The sequence below is a fragment of the Streptopelia decaocto genome, assembly GCF_964273445.1.
Source record: "Streptopelia decaocto genome assembly, chromosome: 7".
In the NCBI taxonomy this organism is placed as follows: Eukaryota; Metazoa; Chordata; class Aves; order Columbiformes; family Columbidae; genus Streptopelia; species Streptopelia decaocto.
Genome location: NC_138661.1, coordinates 40,668,665 through 40,693,768, shown reverse-complemented (window position 1 = coordinate 40,693,768; position 25,104 = coordinate 40,668,665).

Here is a 25,104-nt window from a genome sequence, read left to right as displayed (position 1 = left end):
AAAAAAATGTGACACAGAGAGAAGCCCCTGTTTTGGACACTGTGCTTTACAAGCATAAAAGTGCATATAGAGAAACAGATTAAAGAAATGTTCTACAGAATGAAATGATGCAGGGCAGCATGACAAATTCAAGCTAAGGAAGGCAGCCAAAAGCAATAACAGCTGCTGCCATTCCCCCTGTCCATGTTCCCTACAATACACAGGTAGGCTGAAACAGTTTGCTTGTAGAGGTAAAAGTGGCAAGGCAGCCAATGCTGTGCTGAATCACAAGGATGGGGAAATCCCAGCTATATAAATGAAAGCCTGGAGTATCCATCACAGCTGTGGTGCAGCTTGTCTTGTATGCCTCCACTGCCTTGAGCTGCACCACGTTTGTGGTGGTTGGTTGTTACAGAGCTGTCAGTGTTTCAGTGACATTACACTGAATGATGAAGAACTCCAGTCTGACATACGACAGTTGTTCTCATGGAGTGACACAGAACTTCAGTGTGACATACAATAGGTGTTTTCATGGTTACTGAGGACACTCATTTTTCCTTTGATGAGGAACAATATTACTTCAGCATACAGTCTCAGTATATATAGCTAGTGAATTACAGGCTGAATTACTAGTAAACTAGAGGCTCTATCACATGACTCTATGGTAAACATGCTGACAAGGAAGAGCAAGGTACTCAGTTTCAAGACTCAAACCCTAAATCTTTTCTCAGCTGATCCTTACTTGAGTGTTGTCAAAGCTCTCCCAAAGCATTATGTTGTGTTAGAGACCCACTCGTGGCCCTCTTACTCTGGTTGGGAGAAACAGCCCTAAGTGAGCACACATTCCCTGTGGATCCTGATTCTTGAGTTTAAGCATGCATAACACAAGATAGGCATTCTTGAAAATAAATACAATAATAAATATTGGAATGCAATATAAATGACCGACAGTTGATGAACTGGCCTTTGTTTACACAAACAATCCAGTGGAAACTTTCAGAGACCCACCTTCTGCTCCATCATAATTCCGTACTACAGCAACTTTCCATTTTGTCGAAGGCTAATTGCCAGCATTCTTCCCATGAGCTGCAAACACTGAGCATTGTTGTCCTCCATTGTAGGCCTCCAGTCTTCAGAGATAATGACATTGTCTGTATATCTGTCTGTATATCTGTCCTAAACCAGTGGAGAAGCCTGAAAATGCATGGAAAATTGGATATTAGTACAGATTATTATAACATATTCTTATGGAAAGTCATTACAACAACCTGGCAACCTCCATGAACTCCAAGAGACACCAGTAATTACTCTTATATTTCAAGTGCTTGGGGAACATAACCTCATATGTTTATATTTTACATGCTTATTTTATCAAAATGAGATGCTCAAGCTCATTAAATAAATTCCAGAATTTTCCATCATGCCAGGAAAAGACTTAAGTGTCAAAAAGAAAACATAACTGGCCATAAGGCCAACTTCTGTTGTAGCTTCTGTTTTTTTGTGATTTTCTATTCAGCTTCATTTTCAGATATACTGTAGAAAATGTCTGGGTAAGACCAGTTTGTTCTTTGCACAGAATAATCAGCCACAGTCTTTCTCAAAAGCTGTGAATATAAAGTGAGAAATCATTTGGCTGAGAGTCAAATACTCAACAGGTCTGTCTCTGAGGAGAGCAGGATGCCTTGCACAAGACATGCTTTGGCACAGATTCCAGCTGTATCTAACAAAAATTATTTTTCCAATTTGCATAATCCTGACTTTGTAATAGAGTTACTGTGTGTTCTTTTTCGAGGACCAGAAGAATGCAAGGCCATACACCATTGCCACCCCTACCTCCTTTGAATTTTCTCATAAAGCAAAGCCTACTCCATCTTTTAAAAAACAATTTCTGCATACCCACAGACATTACAGGGGTCTGTATTGCAAGCTTAGTTTCACGGAATTTATGCGTGCACTGATAATACTTGCTAAAGGTGACCATCGGATTAGCAGGAAGCAACAGACCATCATTAATGCAAAGAAACCACAAACAATAGCTCTACCTCAAAAAACTATCTGGTGTAGGTAAGTTAGGTGGGGAAGCATATGCGTTAATAATCAAATACAGTGCTGTCTTCCAAGTCTTCAAATGCTAGGAAAAGCAATAGTGGTTGGGAAATGTCCTCAGAAAATCCATTTATCTGTTTAAATTATATTTCCTCTCAATTTTATAATACCCTGGGCTAAACATTTCCTTAAATGCTTGGGATTATATCTTCTTCAGCATTTCAATCACAAGTGCCATGCACTCACACCCTTGATGACCTTGTCATGTGCCACTGCCAGTAGTTTAGATACAGTATAGGTACTAAAGTTAGAAGATACTGAAGTACACTGTATTGCAGGCCAATTAGGAAAATAATTATTCAGCACCACTTAGGCAATCACTTACGAAGGCCAAACCCTCGTGAGACTTTAATTTGTCCGGAAGACACTGGTCCACAGTGAACAGTGGTAGACAAGGAATACAGACCAAAAAAACAGAAAGTATTTCCTACAGAAAAGACATGTGGCTGTGGCACCCAAATATGTAGCAAATGCACATGTCTCAAGCAATGCCAAATGTTCTCCTGTATACTCCAGCTGCAAGTTAAAGCATCTGAAGCTACAACAGTCTGAGGGGTCATATGAGCTGCTGTCTGGACATAAACCACTGAAGACCATCTCCCAAGTCAGGTCTGAGGAAGAAAGATGCAGGAACATACTAAAGTGATATCAACTTGGTCAAGTAACAAAGACAAGAGAAGGGTGACAGTGCAGAAAATAGTGCAGAAACCACTAGGGAGCTGGTACAGCAAACCTGCTTTCAACAATGGCTAGCTGAAATGAGATGGCTTTGCTGAACTTTTCTGATCTTGCATAATCAAGGACTAACTGAAACAAGAGTGATGCTTCCCATCAGCTTCTCTGAAGATTCTTGATGCTTCACTGCGTAAGGCTATAGGTACTCCTGCAATCCCTTAACACTTACTGTAGAAGGATACCACTGTGGATAATGTTTACAGAATTTAAAAAGTTAATTATCTGATTCAGCATACAAAAATAAAGGTTCCTTGTTGCTGCAAACAATTCCCTTTAGCAAGGTGTTTAAATGCATGTTTGGGATGGATTGCATCTTGTTTTGTACAGACTGCTCATATTGTACAGGTTTATTCATACTAAAGACCTCTATTTTGAGACTGACTTTGGTATATTTTTTCTGTCTCCATAAATCTAATTATTGTCTGGTCCCAAAAAAATGGCTTCAACAGCTGGTCATGTTTCTTCCCCAACTCTTTCTTATAGCTTCTACGTCTGTAAGTTTTTCTCACATTATAGTCTCATGTCTTTGGCAACAGCTCTTGCAATAATGCATCCAAACGTCACTTACCACTTAGAATGAAGCTCCAGAATTCTGGATTCCTGATACTCACTTCAGTCTCCGGCTGTTGGTGGTGGTTGTGTGTGCATCTGTGTCTGTGAGTAAATAAATCAAAGAAGGCAAATCAAGATTATAATACAAGTTTGTACAAACTCACATTGCAGCTTTTACTCCCCATGCTCCTGAGTCCCTTAAGTCCAAATTTCTTTCTAAAGCAATTTCTCTACAGCTGACAGCAAAAATCCCACTGGAGATATAACAGATCTGCCTTCTTTTTCCTCTTTTGAGCAGGCTTTGTCAGAAGTAAGGGGAAGCAATCAGACTGTGGGTTGTTTTGTTTCACATCAGTAGAGGCAGAAAGGAAGAAGTTCTCTTGCAGGAGTACACCAAATAACCCATGTAACTACAATGCAATGTAACCCATGTAACTACAATATAAGTGTATTATCTGCAAATTATTAAACTTCTCGCTTCATGGAAGCTTTGCACTAGTAGAAAATGTAAGGTGGGTAGACAGTTTTAATGCATCTATATAGACAAGCACAAAACCACACAGAGATCATAAACAACTTTTCCCAGCTCAAATAGCTATTGACAAAAAGATGGTGAAGAGAACACAGAAGCAGAGACTTCCCAAATCTCAAATTTGGTTTGGGCATCTGGCTCCAGCCCACCACTACTGAATGGATCCCATGCAAAAGCAGTGATAACAGGAAAGCTCCTGTCAGATTTTTAGTCTTCCATAATTTTCTAACAGGAAGGAAAACTTATGCTTCAGGAAATATATTGGGGTTTGAGTTTTTTTTTTATTAGGAGTGCAAAGCATTGTTTTTAGGTGAGAAAGGTGATCCAACCATTTATTTCTTCGTCATTTTCCACTTAATACTCAAAATTATAACCACATGTTCTGAATGTTTAGCATATGACAGATGGTTTTACTTTAGCTGAATCCAACTAAGTTTTATCTAGCAAGGAAGAAAAAATTACCAGTGTTTTATGTATGTGCATGTTTTGGTTGGTTTGTTTTGGTTTTTACCTCTCCACTGTTTACAGCTTTCTTTTTCTTTCCTGTTGTTGAACAAGAGGAACACAATAACTTCCCAAATTATCACTGTTTAAGAAATGCTTGGCCGTAGTAAGAACCTAAGGTGTTTATTCACGCAAATCCTAAATGAAACTTTTTTTTTTACAGTCAGGCCAGCTGACTTTACATCTAAGAGATTCACCTGTGACAGATAGGATTCCAATGCCACTGGAGAGTAACAAGCCAGCAGATTGTCTCCTTTCCAACTGGATTCTCAGGTGTAACAAGTCCACAAATGCACCCTTCTGCTAGACCAAGGGTTTTCATTGCTACAGCATTCAGATGCAACTATCTGTATTTTCCCAGACTGCAGAAGAATCTGGGTTTGGCATCTAGGGCTGGCCATGCAGATGGAAGGACTCCAGCTCTGAGCTTCCAATCTAGCGTCAAGCTTTCCCAAACATCACTGGGGGTCAAAAACAGAGCACTAACATAGTCCAGAAAGTTAGTGCAGTGCAGTAGTAATACAGACATATAAAAGATGTTGGTTCTAAGAGTGCACCACAGTGACTTAACTTTATTCAAAATAACATCCCTCCATTCTTCCTCGCTTCCCATCAAAGAAAGCATTGGTTCTGGACAGCACTGAATTTAACCATTCTTTGTTTTACGAAGAATAAAACATTTGTTGCAACTAGTTCCAAAAGTGTTTTGCTTCGATTTTGGGAATCCCTTAACTTTTTGTGTTAACCTCAGCAACAACCACAGAACCTATGAGGAGGAGGCAACAGTCTATGTCCTCCCAGTAACATTATCAGAGAAACAAGGAGAGAAACAAAATCAAATATTATTTAGTACAGTTGTCACAGCACTTCTGCAGTAGACACAGACTCACATTTTCAAAAGCAAATACAGGATTTGAACTCAGGTCTCCAATATCTCAAAAGCTAGGAGAGACAATACCATCATCTCCAGCATCTCTTTCTTTTCACAGGCTATCTGGCTTAATTTTTTATTTATATGTTTATGAGTGGTCCAATCCTTGGTTTTCAATGTTTCTTTATAGACTCAAGATAATTAGTGGATAGAGCTGAAATTTATGGAAACCTAAGCCATATTCCCTGTTGAATAAAATATTTGCTGAAAAATAAAATCACTCCAACTAATGAAAGAAGAGGAGATGAACTAGAGGCAATTTTAAAAAAATGAGAAGGAGTGAACAGCCCTGAGAAAGGATATGGAAAACTTTCATCCTGATTCAATAAGTTACTAATGAGCATAATTAAAAAGTAGTTAACATTCAAGTGTACAGATACATAAACAGTCTTGTATGGGTTTTTTTAGTGCACAGATGAAGTAAAACGTGATAGTGCAGATGCTGTAGAGAAATTTCACCAGGGAATTAGCATGAGTCTATAGCCTATTAAAAAAAAAAAAAAAGCTTTAAAATTCTTCAGGCCAAACATACAATATTTCTTCTTGAGGACAGCAAAAACACCCTGAAAGGGTTGGTGTTAAAGCTGATCAATACTGCTGGGAATGGTCCCCTGACAACTTCCCCCTTTTCCCCCTCCAGACTCCCCATCTGTAAAGTTCAGGGCACAGATAAGTGTGATTGTGCCTCAGACCTACGGAAAACTTTTGTCACCTTTAATGGTACTCAAATAGGCATAAAATAATACAGTAGCATAATGGAAAGAATAGGGGAAATCCGTTTAGAGAGCTTAAGCTTGTATTTGAAAACACACCTGCTATCTGCTTCCAAAGAGCATTACGCTGGCAGCTTTCACCCAGTGGCACACAGGCACTGGAGCCTGTACCCTTTCCTATGATCCACAGCGTAATCCCCAGACCACAGAGTTGGGTTTGACCATTTCTTACAATGAAGTATTGTGGCAAACACAAGGCAAGCAAGTGCAACCATCTAATGCTACAGTGAGATTACAGAAGCAGTCTCAAAGATGCCACCAATCCTTCAGCCGACTTCCTACATCCTTTCTCAGTTTCAAATGAAAGCTCACATTTGAAGCCAAGACCGAGGAAATTGGGCCCTGAGACCTGAAGTTAGAGCAGAATCCCTCACATAAACTGGATGCTGTGGAGTTTCCCAAGTCAAAGCTTGATAGTGTGCTTGAGAAACTGAGAAAGCTTCACTATGGCCACTGAAAGTTATGGCCACTGAAAGTTATGGCCACTGAAAGTTATGGCCACTGAAAGCCCAGGCTGCCTAGCAGCCTGTCAAGAAACTCAACACACCTGGCCTATGATCTTACTAGTCGATGGGCAAACTCAAGGTGAGGAGTAAAGCCCAGTGCACACTGGAGCTGGGCAGGCCTACCAGGATGGGCTTCACACAAGCAACTGCTGAAACCAGCTACCCAAGAAAGGAGGCTGAGGTGACAGTAGCACTAGGTTCGTCACCTCTGAGACACAAAAATAGCAGCTATGGATGTTGTGTGTGCTGCAAGCATGGTGGCAAACACTGTGGTTGCAGCCCTAAGTGGCAGAGGTCTAGGGATGGTATGAGGAAAAACTGCTTGGGCCAAAAGGCTGTGGACTGTGCTAAAAACTGTATTCAAGGAGCCATTCAAGCCTCTGGGAATAGGTGGAGTGTCACGCACCACAGGTCCCTCATTCGCCTCCAGACAGCTCTCCCTCTGCCAAGTGCCTGTGCAGAGCCAGTGCCAGGTTTGGGAGAAAAAAAAAACCAAGATAAAATAAAATAGTGCCATCCTGTGACAGAGCCCTCACTAACTGGGAAATCCATATTAAGGTCATATATATCATTACTTAAAGGTACTAAAGGTATTTAAGGTATTTAAATCAACTTTTGCAATCCAGATTCGAAGATTTGGCTTTACCCTGACTGTAGCTTCAGGTATTTCTTTACTTTCAGTGTCTTAGTCTGCTTTACAGACAGGAGGACACAGGCAGGTGAAAAGCATTATCATTTGCAGTAAGTAGGAGAGAAGACAAAATTTAATAAATTATTCTAAATAATCCTCCCACCTTTTTCATTTAATGCATACCTTTTCCAGTGACTTTTGCTGTGAGGTAGTATTTGCATATGAAGTGTGCAATTTTGAGCTCAGAACAGACAACTGAAACCATCTACCAACTTTGTGAACATTTCTTGAAAAAGTAGCTCTCAGAAATGCATGATTATTAGTATAAGGTACATCCAGATTGTCCAACACCATTATAGAACAATTTCCTTCATTGAACATTATCTTTTTTTAAAAGTCAGTTAAATTGCAAAGAATTTGTGAAACTGATATCACTGCTATCCCGCTGGTCCTCATTTTAGTAGGAATTTGTCTCTAAAGCAGAAGGGATGCAGATTCAGAGATCTCATCACTCTGAAGAAGATTAATGGATCTTTAACAACGTACTGACATGGTTTCTTATTAAAAAAAAATCCTTCTTTTTTACTCCAGTATCAGTCTGCATTAAATGTTAGTTTTTAAAACTGCAGCCATGAAACATTTAAATTATTAACAGGTTTGCACAACAAATATCCCAGGGGAATACCTTGCAGAGATTTTGTGCTCTAGAGACAGCCAGCCAGTTCTGCCTGTTCATGTGTGACTTTTTCAGAATCTATGAATGTTCAACATCAGACTAAATTACAAACTAAGTTTGTGAGCTGAAAAACAAAGTTTGTAACTGAAGACACACTTTCAGCCATAGATACCTTAGACATGATTGCAACTCCCTACCGACAAAAGCAGTCCTGATGAAATCAGATCCTTTCATTCGAACTGTAGGGAATTAGGACTTGAATTTAAAAACTATTGTTATCTTCAGAACAACTGTTAATAGTGGACCACTTGCTCACCTGGTGAAACGACAAAAATCAATAACATCTATTCTTACTGCTAGCATTTAAAAATCCAGTTAACCACATTTAATCAAAGAGAGATGCACACTGTCACTTTACCAAAATATGGCCAGCCAGTTTTGAAATTGTGGCATTACTTGTTTCCTTAGGAAACACTTGTGACAAGAGCTAATTAACTTTTAACATTATATTTGCATCAACATTTTATAAAAGATGCATTAAAAAAAAAAAAGTTCATCATGCCCAAGTGAAAAAAGAAAAAAGCTACATATAATATAGAAAATCTAAGCCTTCCCACAAGGCACTAGCTTCCAATGTCAATTGCAGTTAAAGTAGTAATGACAAAACAGCTGCTCTGGCACACTACAGAGTGGTGAGCACAGTGGCTGCTATTCCAAAGCCAGAAACCAGTCATCATTCAAAATACATAGAAGTAGGGGAGGGGGGCTCACTAAATTATTTTCCAGTAATATTTATGTCAGTAGAAGAGGCTGAAATAGCAGACAGATCGATAGCTTACAGACATCAAATAAAGCACACCACATTGAACAAAAAAAAAAGCACACAAATTGAACAAATACAATAACCAGTCCTCAAAAATACCCTTAAGAGTGTTCCAGCAGTGGAAGGCTGCCTGCAGAAAGTTACCCTTAAACTCTGATATTTGCCTGATGCTCAGTAATATCAGCTTCTGAATTGGAAATGGAGTGCTTTATCTGGTATAAAGTGAAGCTCAACTCAGAGCATTGGACATGTTCAGCCACCACAGTTTGACATTTGTCCCAAAGGCATACAGTAAATTGGTGTCCAGAAGACAAATAAATTAGGTCTTCCATCTTCTAAGCTGCTGCACAGTCTACCATGATGATATTTACTCCTAGATGCCCCTAATCAAAGAATTAATCATAGGATTCTCATCTAAAGCACACATTTTCCAGACAGATACTTTTTAAGCTTCTTATCATGCTGACTACTACATCTTTTGCATATTTTACATATAAGGCAATACCATGGACCTTTGAAAAATATTGCTGAAAGTACTTGTTACACACAGCAGAGATTTGCTATGAAGGGTGCATATCTCAAATGCACTTCCAGGAAGGAAAATTCTTCTACTCCTATGCTAAATAAAGAAGACCTTTCAGTCTGTGACCTGTTTAGCATTTTGAGACTGAAACAGTTAGCTCTACACACTCCTGCTGCAATGCTGGCTAAAATGGATATGTTATCCTGTACACAGAGTTTCATACCTGGTTTGACAGTGGAGATATACACATAAAAAAAGGCAAAAGATGTTATGAAAGACTGGTTCTCCCTAAAACAGCATTTCTAAGACGATGCTGTGCTCAATTAGCTTGTTACCTGAAAGGTTATGCATGCTGTTATTTTAGCTCTTACTAGTAAAACACTGTCTCCCATGGCCTTGCAATGTCAGCTCTTCCTAGCAAATATGAAAATATTATTTCTGTCATACACTCATTTAAGAGTCACTCTTTAGCAAGGTTTAAAATTAACCAGTTACTACACACTGCAATTAAGACAGCCTTCAGAGAGACACATTCTCATAGGCATGTGTATGACTTCACCCTTGAGAAGATCTTTCTGCTATTTGTCCAAATCCCTAAAGGCATCTTCAGGACAAATAGTGATGAGCAGTGACATTTCTCAGTGGTTTTATTCAATTATAAGGAATGGAGCTTTCCTCAAACCTAGGTTTTATTTAATACTGGCTGTATCAATTGTCAGATTCTTCACAGAGATCTTTAACCCATTAAGTAACAGTCCAAACTGCACACAAACTACTAAACAACTGTATCACCCGGGCACAAACCAGCTTCCTTTATTTTCTTGGCAACTGAACAATTTTAGGAAACTGTAATGAGGAAAGCTGAGAAACTTAAACAAGCCTCAGCTCAGTTTACCTATTGACCCTTTTTCTGTCCATATAGATTCCCCTGCAAAAAGCAGTTAAGCTCAAATTAGGCTTGAAAGTACATAAAGAATCACAGTGGAGCTTAATGAGTTAGAAGGAAATCACAGTATCTGATGACCTTTTAATAATAAAATTAAATAAAAGTTAAAATTGATAAAACTTCTATGAAACTTTGTGGAAGGTCTTGCTAAATCGGCATGTTTCTGATGATCACATTAAAGAGACATTGATTCTAAAGCCAATGTTTGTGTCACCTGCGGGCTTTAGTTTTTATCATGTACGTTATTTTAGGATCAGTGCTTGATGCAATTGTTCAATTGCAGTACAACGCAATTAAGGCAGGAATACTTTCCAAATATTCATCCAATGCTACCAATTACAGACAAAGGTAGGCAGGACAATCACCAGCATCAGATCAGACTAAACAGACCATGCTTCTGGGGTGGGAGGCACAAATTTCCCTCTCATGCCAAATTTGGTCTCAGTGCAAGCAGAGAGGCAGCTTCATGTGTAAGATGGAGTACAGCGAGGTATATGACCACGCCGGTGACACAACGGTTGAAGGCAGAAAGCATCATCACTGCAATCAGCTGAGCTTGGGGAAAACTTCTGTGGACCATGTTCTATATAGATGTGGAGACATCAATTATCTGGAGTCCTTTCTCTGAGATGAATGCATCCAGAAAACATGAGAAAGAATAGTTTCTGGTCTCCATTCTACTATTTCTGCATTTGCTGTGTTGTTAGGGGAAAACACATCCTGTAAAGAGCGATTTTTAACTGGCCCCAGTCACACAAGCATCATGTGCTGCTATTCTCTAGAGCAAGAGGCTCAGTGCGTGGAAGAGAATAGACAGGTTGTCAAGGTAAACACTTAGCACATAATCCAAGCTGTAACAACAGCTGGCAGAGAAGCTGGAGGCAGCAGCTGAGGTGTAGAGCTGTGCTTTACATGTGCTGTGCTATTTCTCAAATTCCCTTGGCTTGAGAAGTTAGCCCAGACTGGGGGTATAAATTAGCAATTCTAATAGGGAGCTACTCTTTCTGATGTTTTCTTATTAATACTTGCAGAACACCATCCTGTTTTGTATTGATTTCCCTGACATGCAAATGAAAACATCTGGGTTGGAAAGCTTGCTCATAGGAAATATTTTGAAAACAAGTTATCAGGATCAGTAGCATCAATCTTTGAATTTAATGAAATAGAACTTCTCAGCCTAAATTGAGATGAACGCTCACACTCTGCCTTTCATATGCTTATAATGATTCTAATCTTGCCTGATCAACTTTTGCTATTAGCATTAATGGGAGCTAGACCTGGTTTATTCCTGGACTTTGTGAACAGAAATATCCACATGGCAGCCTATGGGAAGAAAAGATGCGTGTCCTGAATTCATCCCTGTAGCAATATAGCCTACACATGGCAAACAAAGCAGTGGCTTGATGGACTTTGCTAACTTGGAGGGTCCCTCTTGTCTCCAGGCAGTACAGCGTCACTCAGACAGGCAGGTTCCCCATGGTCGTGACGTCCTGCCCATCCACGCAGCCACCTCCATGCTCGCAGCACATCCGATGGCACTTTCAGCAGTAGCCTGCACGGCATCATGGGCTTAATTAGTTTACATAAGCAACGCTAGAGTAGAATTTAATATGCTGTTTGTCCACAAATGGCTCAAGGCCTAGCTGCATTTTTTGGCATACCAAGAAGCAGAAATGCTTAAATAGAGGTGCTAGCTCTCTGCAGAGGCTGAACTGAGTTACCCTTTTGCTATCTTCTGCACAACAATGGTGATACAACTAAAGAAGTGTTACCAACTTTGGTTTTTTTCTCCTTATTTTTGGGGTCCATCATTTTCCAGGCAGCTGAAACCATTCCAGAGAGCTGCACCTTTTCCTGCACCTGGGAGTGGATATGTTTTCAGCCCTCAGGCTGGATTATTGTAAGAGGCTGAGGAAGACTATAGGTAAACACAAACCTCGTCAGCTAAAGGTTTCTCTCCCTGTTCTCATCAGAACATTCTCTCCTTATCACAAAACAAAACCAAGACTTATGGATACTCTATGACTTCTCATCCTCATACACCAGAGAAGGGGACAATAAAAACAGAAGTCATGTCAAAATTCAGTAGCATATTTCAAGATCCTTACTTACTTTAAACACGTCTATTAAATGGATCACTATTAAATAGAGCACAGGGAAAGAAGACTGGGTTAAATCAATCCTCTATCACATTAGAATTTAAATTAACCCTTCGCAGTCGGGACATTTTCCACACACTGCTGCTCCAGAGGATACCACAGCCCAACGTAATGTGTCCTGCATGAGCAGATAAGCATACCAAAACGATGAGAAGTAAATCCTAGAAAGCTCTGCACATTGCAACGTTCAGGCCAGTTCCCACAAGTCATCAGCTACATTTCCTGCTTCATTCTCTCTTGGCTATCCATGGAGAACCACAAGAGAAGAAAATAAGAGGTGCAATAGGAAGCATACAGAGCAGCCAGCCTAATTTTCTCACTCTCTGTCTCACATTCTTGCTGCTTCCACTCTATTTATCATTCTTTCCTTCTTGACTTTTTTTTTTCTTTTTGGTGTGTGTGTGTGTTAAGAGCTCTCTCTTCTGCATTTCCAGCTATAGGAAACAGATCTTTTATGTATTCATGCTTCATGATGTTTGTCCCATTCACTGATAATCACAGTGGGAAATCATTCTCTTCTATTCCAAACCACTTTTTTTATAATATGAAGCCTTTATTTAAATCTGAAACTAATACTGATTTAAATAATCCTATTGATGTAGATAACTCATGTAGATAACTCCTGAAAATCTGAGGATATTTCCTAATAATTTAACACTTAAGTTAACAAATTCTATAATGTTCCTCTCTTTGGACAATGCATCAAATAGAAAGAAAATACAAAGACAAGTGAACCACATCTAACATACTCTCTAAATTACAATCACCTTTAAGCTGTTGGAGAAGGAGCTAGAAGCAGTTAGGGTAAGGTACCCCAGTTCAAAAGTTTCTCTAGGATTTCAGCCAGTTTTTCCACACCTTAGTTCACCACCAGTTGAGGACTATAAATAAGAATAACCTAATTTAAAGAAAATAATATTGCTAAGTTTCTGGCCGCTGTCAGAATTCTAAAGAGGAATTTTCTCTAAGGTACAGAAGAGTTTCTTCTACAATTGGGACACAAGGTTCCATTAAGTTAGAGTGGCCAAAATGATATCTAAGGGACCTACAGCAGCTCCAGCTCAGCCTAAAGCCATGTTCAGTTCAACACCAGCACCAGTCCACAGCATCCATGCAGTCCTGGTGCACTCTATAAGGTTCTTGGAATTAATGAGAGAATTTTATTCCAATACCTGTGCTCTCTCCAGAAAGCACTTTTCATGCTAATTGGAAAAAATATGAAATCTGTTATTTATAAAAACTAGTACAATCAAAAGACCCCAACAAAAAGTAGCATGATTTGTCTTTGGATAGACAACTTTTAGGCTGTCCTATGCTAAACATGGAAAAAAAACCAGTTAATAGTAATAATAAAATAGCTGGTTAGCACTATTTACACATGCCTGCCTTAAAGGAAGGCAGCCTCTAGAAAAAGCCTTCTTTCCAGGCTCTAAGACCTTGAAAATATTTTCTGAACATTCCTGACCACCCATTTAAGAGAAGTGGAGATTCATTTGTCATGAGGAATATAATCTAGAAATAGTGCATGCTAAGACAGAAGTTTTAGTTACCTCCAGGCTGATCACAATGAGGTGTATTAAATATGCTTTAGTTCTTTAATACCAATTCTTAATTAAAGGCTTCTGGCTTTAACTATTTATTTCACAGCATGAATGCCTTGCCATCCCTACTGCGGTCATCTTCAAAACACTTCTACAAGGCAGCTCAGAGGAACACACCTTACAGAAGAGTACATGACAGAGTTTAAGGTCTCTGAAATCCTAGATAACTGCCACATCCCTAGATCACCTGTGCTCTCTGACTACTAGACATCCAGCAAGTCACTGTATGATCAGTGTATGATGTCCGCGAGAAACACATGCCCATTACATGTGCTTAAAAGCTGGCACCATCAGAGAAAGTTTCTTTGCTTTGTGTTAAAACACCTCAGTCCTTAGCAGGGGAAAGAACTGCAGAAACTGAACTTCACTGGGTTTTCAGAGAGGGAAATTTATTACCCAAGAAATAACATAGCTCTGCTTGCTTTGTTGCTAAACAATTCTCTCCTGCCTGCTTCCCTAATCAAAGTGTAGCTTCCCTCTTGCATTAAAAGGAACAGCTTCTTAAAAACTAACCTTTGAAATATACACAGAAAAAGAATTTCATTCTGCCACAGATCAGTGGAATTCTGCTTTTTATTTTCTTTAAGCTACCTCCCTTTTTTTCTGGCTGCAGAGATTTTCCAGTCTGACTTTTGTCCTCTTCTCAGCTCCTAGTCACACATCCAGTACTGCAAACATTAGCTGCTCTCATCCAATTGCACATGCTGGTTTATTTTTTTTTTTCAGACCTTAAATGCAACACTGATGCATAATTACTCAGCCTTTTGTATTTGCTGCAGTTTTCACTGTAGTGGAAGAAGATTTAACAAAGCAGGAAAAAAACCCCACAATGTTTAACTGAAGAAGTGGCATCCAGCATTTCAATATAATGTTCACATTTTACAGTCCCTTACAGCTGAAATTCTGTTATTCAATTGTTATGAAAGACCCTAAGAAAGGGAAACCAGTACTATCTGGCCAGGAAAAGGGAATTGCTCTTGAGCAGCAGCAGCACCTCTGCCCTCAATATCCTCTTTTGCTTGACGTCTGTGCTGAAGGAGGTGAATACACCATACGTAAAATTAGAAACCAAGAGCAACATTTCAATCATTTTTTGTTGGTGTAATTTGAATGGTATCATTGAGTTATGTTGATGTATTTGGAGGATGTAATGATGGGGCAGACCGGATAGTGAGGGCGTAAACTGCAGATGACATCTCCATTAAAATGATTCATGTTATCATGGGATTAGGTCACAATAACAGCACTTCAAATGCCACAGTACCAGTACTTGTCTGAACCATCTCTTGCTGCACCCTCTCTGAGTGGTGGGAGTGACACATTCAGGACTTGTTCTATGCTACTCCAAGTTTTTAAGGACTAGAAAAATGTCACACCAGATAAATGGACATCTCAGGGGATCATTAACAGGCTATCAGGCCTTCACTTTTCATTTTGAGCTGACATCCAGGATAGGCCAATGACAACCACGAGCCCTTTCTATCTGGCCTTGAGGGAACAGGCTGGTACTGCTGGTGGGTTACCCCAAGTACAAGAAGTTACAACACGAAAAAGGTATTTTAAATGGCAAGCACAGTAGAATCCAAATCCTAAATAAGCCAGCTCATGCTCCAGACTTTCAGCTATGAAAGCTTTTGCCATGCACTGTACACTGGCAGCAGCAGGGGATTCTTAGAGAGACTGGGGGCTACAACTGAAGGAGTATCATTCACCACATGAGATGTAGTATCTTGGTCCTATATTACCCTGATCCATCCCTTCCATTTGCCATCCTAGATACTCTCCAGCTTTTACAGAAGGGAAGCTCTGCTCCCTAACAATGCACACATCACTCTATGGCTCATTCAAGCCATGGTGCAAATGTGTAGGGTCTTAGCTGGCTTCTGCTACATGACAAATTAGTAAAGGTAAAAAGCCTCCACAGACACCTTTGACTTTTCCACCAGCATGTTAATATCACTAAAATCCCTCCCTTGCACAGCTGTAATATGAATCTAAATAACTTCAAGAAACATAAAAGAAAGCGAGAAAGAGGCATAGAGTTATTGATTTTTGTCCCTTTCCTTATGCCCATATGCCTTTGAAGCAGAATACTTCTTTTGCTACCTTTGTCTCAATGGTTGTGCTGTCTTCCTTTACTGAATCCATGGATTATTTTGAGCAATTATTAAAATCAGGTATACATAGCATCATGGATTTACACAGTGGGTTATAAATGCAAACATATTTTCCACCTTGAATAGGATTACAGACTAAAACACTTCTGGCAAACACAACATAAATCCAAAGTAGAGCCATAAAAAATACTAATCAAGAGATTATGACAAAATTATTTGGGGGAGAGGTTATTTTTCAGTTAAAATCATTGGAGAAAAGCAGTCAGGTGGGCAGAAAGGTGAGCATCTTTCAAGAGTAGGGGAAACTGACTGGAAAGGAAATTGATGGAAAACTGTGCAAAAGAAGCAGGCATGGAAGAACACAAGGTGGAATGAGGGGCCGAGGGGAGCACTACTGCAGAAATTACATTAAAAAAAGAAAACTCAAGCAAAGTTAGGCGTAAGAAATATGCAAGCACACACTTCTCTCTAGTCAGTGTACTTGCAGGCAATGTAGAAGGATACGTATAAGCACAACAAAACCAGTTCAGGGAAATCCACTCTTGCAAAGCCAGAACTCTTGTTCATGGACTCTTGTATGTGCCACACACACACACACACACACAAATCTGTGGGTTTTGGTGTTTTTTGTTTTGTTTTGATTTTTATTTATTTATTTAAAGATAGCCCTCAAAATTACACACAGAATAACAATGACAGGACAGAAGAGTACACACCAGACACTCACATGAAATGAGCAATCAAAACATAGCCTGGAAAGAACCAGTAAACTCACCTCTTGAGGATGAAGTTACTTATTCTCTTTCTCTGTGACCTGCAAGAGAAGCTGCTATTACATCTCCATAACATGAGCTGCTGGTGGCAAGGTCAAGCATCAATAATTCAGTCAGCTTGCCCTCAAGAAGAAAATGAAAATTGTTACATTGTGGATTTCCTCTGCAAGCACTTCTACTGTTGTGAGGTAAGTGGTAACATGTACTTGCCCATATACCAGCCTTGCAACTGGCCTAAGCAAGTTATTTCTTCTATCATTCAAATACTCGATGCACATACATGTACTTACATACATGGTCATACATTCTATGCTTTTTTTTTTTTTTTTAAACATATGGGCGTCTCCATAATATATCTGAACATTTCATTCTACACACAGGGTTTCTCTCTGCAAACAGTTGTCCTAGTGGTGCCTAGAGGCATATGCAGAGCTGCCCTCCCGAGGCAGGAAAGTTTCCTTGTTTCTTGTCCATTTGGTTTTATCAACTTGATATGGGGTATCAGGGTAGCTGCAGTGAGGCTGTTTGGAATTACTATTTGTTTTTTTAAAGTAGATTAACAATGACAGGGTATTCCTTCACTCTTCCTCAATCACTTCACATTAAGATTGCTCTGATTTGAGCTTCACTGAAGACAGCAGGGAAACTGTTCCTGATTGACTCATCTATAAGGCAGAGCACTGTATGGTTTTAACCAGCCATTAGGATGGGGTCAGCAAGCCTCTTCACAGCACAGGTCATGCTTGAATGAAGAGGAGACTCCCAGTCAAAGTTTTGAAGCACAGCAATAGTAACTCAGAGGAACTTAGAAACACAGTACTGGGGAGGGAGGCAGAGAGTGTAATTTTGGGTCCAGATCTCTCTCTCACATATGTATTCTGGAAAAATACCAGAACAATTCAGACAGCAGATATGAAAAAAACTGAAATCAGGTGATTCTATGACATATCAAGTTTATACTTCACTGGCTTTTACTGTAATTATCTGAAAATACTTTGTTGTAAATGAAACATTACATTGCAGCCAAATAAACAATTTTCTGTTTCTAACTTTGGGGTGTGGCAGAAATTAAAAATAAAAGTTTCTTCAGTCCAGTGGTTGGCTTTATGACACTTAGGGTTTGAAAACAGTGTTAATCAACAGGCCAATTTCTGTACATCACTTCATAGAATTGTACAGGGTCATCAATGAAGCAGCACAGACGTCCTGCTGCCAGTGTACAAATGATGGGCAAACTACACTATTTCGGCACAAGTTACACAGGCACCAACTAAATGACCAAAAGTAACACAGAAAGAAAAATATGTGAAGTCTAGTATTTCTTCTGTTACTGCTGTAAGTAAATGTTATCAGGACAAGGGTTACCCTGCAGTCAGTTTGTATATTCAATGCCTCATTCAATGCCCCACACATGCTTATTATTTATGGACTACCTGGCGGCTAGGTAGGTGGATATTTGGGTAGCTGGTGCTGCCCACATACGGGCTGTGAGAGCCAAGGAGCAGATATCACTTCTACCTGTTACCCATTGGGAAGAGAATTTGTAATCAGTCTTGCCTGCTGATAGTAGCATCGCTACCATTTTTTAAAATCTCTGACAGATAATCACAGAAGACCAGAAGTTGCTGGGAGAGACTCAGAGCATAGGTAGGTACAGTTGCCAGAAGTTCTACGGTAAGGGCAGAGGTGTGATGACAGCACTCTGCTGTGGCACAATCAACAACATGATGTGCCCACATATAGGTGTGCCCTTTCGTCCCAGGCTCCACAAAAGGCAGCACGATTCAAAATGTTATAAAAGAGTCCATATACCACCAAATAACCCACCAAGTTGGTGTTGGTTTTGGTCCTGGCAAGAATACAATGGGAGGGTAAAAAGGAAGAAACATGAAGGCTCAGGAACGTGCTGGTGTTTGGCATGAGCAGGATTTGGCTTCCACTTTGCTGCCATCTGGAATGCACAGAAATTGCTTCCACTTCACCTCAGGATTTGCCATAAACAAAACACAATTATATATGAAACAGGCTAGAAAAAACAAAGGCAGCACTTATGGGGCTCTAAAAGGATTTTGTTAAAGTGGAGAGCATGAGCTTAGCTGTTAATGGCAAAGCCACAGGGAAACAAAACGTCAGCAGATTCACACCTGCCATTTGCTCTCCCATCCCCTGTCCCCCTGGAGCCTTGATCCTGGGGAGGCACAGAGTCAGCAATACTTGTGCAGGCACCGTGCTTAATTCCCTGAGGCAGCTGGGACCATACACTTCCACAAGTCCTTCTCTCTCTCTGCCATTTTCTCCACTAAGCAACGATGCCACTGGTGAATGCAAACACTTCCGCAGGAGAAAAGCTCTTCTCTACTTGCTCTCCCAGAGCGAAGAGGAGAGCCTGAACAGCAAGAGCTGTCAGCTCCTGTCTTTCTTTGCCACTCAGCTTATTTCCTGATTCCTAAAATGAAGCTGCAGCTGCACTGGATGGATGTGCTTAAATGCAAGCCTCCGGAGATGAGGAAGTGCTGACTGGTGAATTGCCTTCTTTCACCTTGTTCTGATGCTATCCTCTGTCAACTTCTCTGATCCATCCCACGCCCCCTCTTTTCTAAAGGGGAATCAGCAACCTGTTTAAATTTTTTGTACGAGTTGTCCCAGGTGAACGCTCCCCCATATGCTTCTCTAAAATGACATTTGCTCCAGCTTTCTTGAGCTTAAGCAATTTGAAAGTTCAAGAACTGGGGCCTTATATGTATGCAGTTAACTGTTTCCATCATTTCCACCCTACACCAAAGAAACACAGCCTAATTATTTTATGTTCTCTGTAGGCAGCAGTTCTACGGCAGCCACAGTCCTTCAAGGCTCCAGCCTTGAGACCAGAGTCTAGCTCTCATACTGGGTTCCCAAGTAGTATCTAAAGCGCTAGAAATTTCTAGATTGACATCAGACCTTCTAAGTAACCTGACTTACATCTTTATCTGTCATTTTACAATCACACAAAAGGATAATATTAGGCACTTATTTTTAAACATAATCTGAACATTTTTTTCAGGGATTGCTGAAAAAAAAATAAGATTATCTATGAAAAGATTGTCAAAAACAATAAAATAATGAATAAATATTGAGAACCTAAAAAAAGAAGAAGAAAGAGAAATTTGGTCAAATCTACAATCTTTAAATGAAACCGTATGAAAGTCTGGAGTTTCAGAACACCTCCTTCTCCTGCCACTTTCCTACATGATTAAAATCATACATACAAACAATCTGTTCTTCCCTCTTTCCTCCCCTCTGCCAAAAGATGTAATTTAGAGATTTTTGACTCCTAACTGTCCAAACAAAATGTTGCACAGCAACAGCCCCTACTGCTATCACTTGATGAAAATAGATCTGGGCCATGAAATCTCAAATTTGAGCTTTTCCCTGGTTTTGCATTGTATGGGTGTGAAATTCAGAGTCCACTGCATTTCAGATAGACCTAGTATCAATGCACTAACAGTGAGTCCCAGTAACTTCATGTATTTTAATGAGAACCACTAAGTCTGTTACATCTTAGGTATCCAAAAGGTCTATAGGGACTTCAGTAAGAAGCAATCTACCATCCTTATCAAATAATCAGTCCTCTATCCTTATTAAATGCACACAGCAAAGCAAACTTTACAGTTTTCCAGTCCTAGAACCAGTTCAGTCTCCAAAAGCCAAATGCTGTTCTAGTTCCAGCACCAAGTTATCCTAGCCCAAAGAAAGAGTGAAGCTTCCCCGCTACCAAATGCAACACCCAACACCATGGTTAATGTAGCTAATGAACATGCACATGAGCAAGCAACAGCTTGGACATCCTGTGCTGCTTCCTAAGCCTGAAAACAGCCTGAAACCAAAGGACTTACAGAACCAGCCCCTCTCCAGTCCATCCTGCGTTGGGCTGTCCCTGGAGAGGGCTGGTCATAGTGTCCTGTCAAACACACCATGAATTCATGTCCGATCAGTCTTTTGACTTGAAGCTGTGGGGCGCCAGTCTCTTTTCTTTAGAGCACTGAGAGGGACATCATTTTCTGTGAGTCACGCTGGTAAATTTATGTCATCTTAAGCTCAACAATGAGAGGTTAATTCATGAAAAAAAAAAAAAAAAGAAAAAGAAGAAGAAGAAAAGGAAGAAACAAGTGGGTGACAGGAGCAAAGATGACAGTAAAACTGAGCCTTGCAATCATGAAGCAGTGCTGGGACAGAAGGGGGACTCCTCGCATTACATGCTGGGAACTGTTCAGCTACGGAAGACGAAACTCCCTGGTACCTCTGTGTCCTTCTCTGAGGATCTTGGAGGTGGCAGACCCTCTCAGAAACATCTCAGAACCTCCTCTCCTCCCACCCACAGTTAAAAGCTCCCATTCTGCTTCTGGCTAAATCAGCCCCTTTGCACAAGTACACATGTGCATGCGCATGGCCCCTACACAGCTTTCCTCTCTTTTATGAGCTTAAGTTTAGCAGCAACCAGCAATGTAAATGGTACTGTGAAAGGGCAAAACATTCTGGTTTTCCTCTTTTCCTACTTGGCTTTTCAACTGTAAGATTATACCAGGATTTTCAAAATGGCTCAAAAAAATCTTTTTACTCTCAGCGTAAATCTGAAAACTTGAAAAAACTTTATTTTAATTTTCACATTTAAAAAATCCTGTTATGAAAAAGTACAAAGCCATAATCATTCAAATTTTCTTCAGCTTTGATTCACTTTATAATGAAACAGAAGAGTCTGGCTTGGCAAAAAACAAAACAGGTAGAAGCATTAAAGTATAGAAAATAAAAAAGGCTTACACATTCAAAATTCTTACATACTCTCAACAGAGGGTGGCATAAGAGCTAGAGCAGCTGACATATGAAGTGTCCTAAATAGCCTTCTAGGAGAGAGACTACTGTACCCAACTCTTAGATACACGGACCCAAACCAGAGTAAACCAAAATGGAATAGTCTTGCTTCGAGAACCAAGTCTCCATTAAGGCTTGGTTGCTTTAACTGAACCCAAATGCCTGGAAAACCACTTTGAAGTTAGTATTATTGCTGGTGACACTGGCAAAAGTACATGACTGTGCTAACAAGTTGAAATTCAGAGTTTTTTCATGCAACTTTTGTGCAAGCCAATACTAACCACACTGTAGCAACACCAAATGGAGATCTAACAAAATCATTATGTAGATGAGTACACAGCTAGTTTCAAGCAAATTACTGGAAAAATATATTTGATTGCTACGGGTACCACTCGAACTTCTCAGAATTTTCAATCACTGTGCAAAGATATTGAAAGAAAATACTGAAGTGTCCAACTCTCATAATCACGGTCAGACTTCTCACAAAACTGACACTCCATATTCATATACTGAAGCATCAACACACAAGTACAATTCACAGCCAGAAGTTAAAGCCTAGGAATCTTCATGAATATATATGAAAGAAAACTGACACATTCAAAATCAAGAAGGAAAAACTGCTCTCAATACCTTTTGGATATAGGGGAAGCTGTCATTCTGCATAGGGCAGATTTTGTGGTTTAGGTGATGATGGTGGGAAAAAAGGTAGATACTGTAAACAGAAGCACAGACCATATGACTCAAGACCTCAGAGTCTGACCGAAGCAAGCCAATCTGGTACGCACGCCATGCATTATCAGTAGGAAATTCTCTGAATCTCATTTCCGAGGCCTTTCTCACAGAAAGTCATTAAGCTCTAATTAATGGCTCTGTGAGGTGGAGGGATCTGCTTTGGCATCCATTAGGATGGAGACTCAAATGTCAGAGCAGCAATGGCATTAGGCATATTCTGGCATTTTGCCCAATGCAGAATTAGCATTGACGCATTCAGCACCATTTAAAGTCTTTAGCCCTGTAAGAAAATCTGCAGTTTTTCTCTCTGCCTGTGTGATGGATAACATCTCTAAGTGACCTTCTGGTCCATGACCAGACACCACCTCTCCACCCCAAATGAGCGGGAAGAAAAGATTCAGCATGGCCCAGTTTCACAGTCCTTCTCCAAAATAAAGTTAAAACCAGCCACAACCTGAACCCTGGAGATGCCACAGGCTTAAAAAGAGCAAGACCTTTACGGGAAGCACCTCTCACAGTTTGAGACTTGGCCAAGGAAGTAACAGAGGAGACAGGGCAGAAAATGGCCTAAAGAGCTGAGACTGAAGACCTGCACTGTCAGCCGGGGCCAGAGGTGGTAAGCACCTGTCTGCAGGCAAGGTGAGGAAACACAGAGAGACCACAGCTCTCCCCATATGGCAGCTAGAGGCAAGTAGACTGTTTTAAAAGGCACTGGCTATGAATCATCAATTTGATGTTCACTTCCACTGAAACCTGCCAGCCTGCCAGAAATCGCTGTTCAGCAAGGTACTAAGCCAGAGAGCAGCATGCTGACAGCCTGCCCGCTGCAAAACCAGCCATGGTCCCGCACTTCCTAGCTTCTTTGGCTGGCTGTCTTTGGGTCTAGCTCCCATGATTCTTCCTGCTTCCCAATTGTAGAATTTCATTTCAAAGCCACTTTTAATGAGAAGGCCCATTCAGAGTCGCATATCAGACTAACCTATGTGAAAGGTATCAAGCTACCAGTTCACTTCTGCTCTCTTGAGTAGCAATGCAATGGTGAGGTTCAATGTACTTTCCCCTACAGCTAAGATACATCACTAAGAGATGTTCAAAATAACTTTTGTAACCTCTGTCCAACCATGTTTCACTCCTAGGTCTGCCTGTCCTATTCCCCCACCTGTAAAAATGCGGGTCTACTGAATGAAGTCTAATAGTACATTGGAATCCTGGAGGAAGAGTTAGGAAAGATGCTGGAACCTCATGCTGCTGATCCAGCTGGACTGTCACCAACTAAACCCCAAAGGGAGTTCTGACCAGTCATCCCGAGGCAGCGATAAAACAACAAATAGCCCCTGTGAAAGTTAAAATACATGACTTTGCATCCCTCTTCCTTCGATGACCTCAAAGTACTTCCTAAATACAACCACAAAGGAACTCAGAAATACCACAGAAATAAATAGTAACATGCCAGTTTTCTACATGGAAACAAGGCACAGGATAAGTGAGAGGTTTTTTTCTCCAGATAAAGAATACCAATAGTATTTCCAATACAAGCTCTAGACAGAGTTGTATGTAATCCATTTTTCAAAAAATGATGGTCAAAGCAGGAGCACAATTCCTGCCTTTTGAGCCTAGGTATTATCTTTTAAGTCTTAAACTTCCTTCAGGGCTGCAAATTCAAATTATTATTTTAAAATTCATAACAGAAACATTTGAGAGTGAGTTCTGCTTGCTTCCGGGTTTCTGATTTCAGTTCATGGTCCTCATGGAATCTTTGAAAGAAAACTCTTCACCCCTTTGTTTTTTTCACCTGTAGAAGTTACATTATAGAATATCCCCTGTGCTTCATAGGACAGCTATAAGAAAACAGCATCTTTATTCAAACGTGAGGAGTCACTAAGATGCCTATGGCAACAAGTACAACTACCAGCCTCTTCTAAACTGGTTTCTTCCTTGGGGAAGCTGAGCACCCAAGTTGTCTATTCGTCATACAGAATTTGAGAAATTGAAGGACTCACTGGCAGCAGGGAAAAAAAAAAACAACATCTTTCCACCATCATGGGAAAGCAGCAAAGTAACTGCATGGACATTCTGAAATTCAGTACAGTCGGTCTGACAGCTTCTCTAAGTCTGTTGTTTCTACATAATACTTAACAACTGCAGAATGAGTTAAGTGCATTACCAAGTTAAACACCAGTCAAGTATACAGTGTTACAGACCTAGCAAGCAAGAAAACAACAACAACAAAAACAACCAGCTACTATATTTTTTTTTTCTCCACTGTTCATACTCTCTGCCACTACATAGGCCTCTTCCTTGCAAGTGTGACCATCACAGCTTATGGAAGAGTTTTAGCCCTGCAAACCAGACACTGAGCAGCCAAAACAAGGCATCATCCAGCTTCATTTATTTAAATTGTCCTCCCCTCATTCACCACCACTGAAAATAAGCATAGGAGACTAGACCAGGCCAGCAGTGAAATTAGACAACTGGCCCTCAGATGTGCATGTGCAAATGCCAAGCTCTGCTGGCTGGTTAAGCAAATATATGTTGGCTAGGAAAAGGTCTATGAGGAACAGGCAGAACAATGACTATTGCACTTGGAGCAAGCAATGCAGCCAGAGCAGGGCCCGATGCCAACAGCCCCTCATTCAGCTGGATGCCAGTCAACACAGAGA